We start from the raw sequence: 1,572 nt of genomic DNA, 5'->3' as shown, positions 1-1,572 counted from the left end.
TTACAAACTATGAGTTTTAGGACATAAAACCCAACAATAGGATATGGTGTAGGTGTACCATGTAGTAATTTTGCAGGGTTCCACCATATTGGAAGAAACGTCCCACGCAAATGCAAGATCCTCAGCTGTTCTCAATGGATCTCTTGAACCCCAAGTCTTAAACCTAATTATTTGAGGGGTAAAAAAACCTTCATTTTCTTAAAATAAATAATAAAATTAATTAAATAAAATGATTAAATACCAGCCCGTCCAATTCTCTGTCCACATTTTTGGACTGTTTTTGCTATTGGGTTTAAACTGGTCACAGTAAAATCCATTGCAGGTGTTAATCTGTAAATTTAAGAAAAAGATAAACAAAAATATCATCAAATAAATTTATTATATTATAATAATTATAATTAAAAATAAAATTATTTAAAAAAAAAACAGCAAATTCATACTATGGGCTGAGGAGCATCGTCCTCTTGACACATGATCCAAGGAATGCTGAGGTTGTAAGAAAGTGCCAAATCAGCACACCACTTCACATATTCATTTCCGGCTTGTCCATATGAACCTTTTACATTTCCATACTCATTTTCAATCTATTTTTTAAAAATATAAACAAAAAAATATGATGAGTATTATTATTTTTTTCTTTCTAAAAAAGAAAATTAATAAATGAAAAATAAAACCTGGGCAATAATGATGGGTCCTCCTTGTGATGCAAAGAGCTCATAATCCTTCATCATATTTACTATCAACGTCGAGAATTTTTTCATTTCATCCTAAATCACATTAATTTTTTTTAATAAATGTTAAATAATAATGAAATTAGTGATAATTAACAAACTTATCCTAAATAACGAATTTAGCGATACTTAACAAAATTACCATGAAAACTTTATTCTTAGTTCTGAACTCAATACCAGGAAGGTTATGCAACCATACAGGGAATCCACTGCAAATAAAATTAATTAATTAATTAAAAAATAAACCCAAAATAAAAATAAAAATTAAAAAAATATATATACCCATAATTCCATTCCGCACAAACATATGGTCCAATTCTGAGAATTGCATAGAGCCCTTGTTCTTGAATTGTTCGAATAAATCTCACTAAATCGTTATTTCCTGAAAAATCATACTGAAGAAAAAAAACTTAGAAATAATAATTTTATTTTAAAAAAAAGAATAATATTTGTGAAAATTACTTGGCCTTGCTGAGGCTCGTGGGCATTCCAAAACACATAGGTTTCAATTGTGTCAATGCCACCTTGTTTAGCCCTCTCTATTAAGGATGGCCACATCTACATCCAAAATAACCCAATATAACTCATTAATTATTTATGAAATTAAAACAAAGTAAAACTAAAATAAGTATTTAATTAATTAAATTTATTAAAAAAAATAAAAGAAAACCTGAGGAGTGCTGCGAGGATAATGGATTGAACCCGAGATGATAATTTTCCTTTGTCCATTAATCGTCAGAGCTCTTCCATCGTAAGAAATCGAAAGTTTTTCAGCCGAAGAAAACAAGACTAATATCAAAACCAAACTGTTGACCAAAACTAAACTCTCTTTGTAACCCAT

The 1,572-nt window shown here is 29.1% G+C and overlaps 1 pseudogene; it reads right to left on the bottom strand.

The window, feature by feature from the left end:
• Nucleotides 1-58: 58 nt before the first annotated feature.
• LOC111784088 lies at nucleotides 59-1,572 on the bottom strand (annotated as a pseudogene).

The sequence above is a fragment of the Cucurbita pepo genome, unplaced genomic scaffold (genome assembly GCF_002806865.2).
Source record: "Cucurbita pepo subsp. pepo cultivar mu-cu-16 unplaced genomic scaffold, ASM280686v2 Cp4.1_scaffold000150, whole genome shotgun sequence".
In the NCBI taxonomy this organism is placed as follows: domain Eukaryota; kingdom Viridiplantae; phylum Streptophyta; class Magnoliopsida; order Cucurbitales; family Cucurbitaceae; genus Cucurbita; species Cucurbita pepo.
The sequence above is the reverse complement of the archived record's forward strand: the minus strand, read 5'-3'. Positions and strand labels throughout refer to the sequence as shown.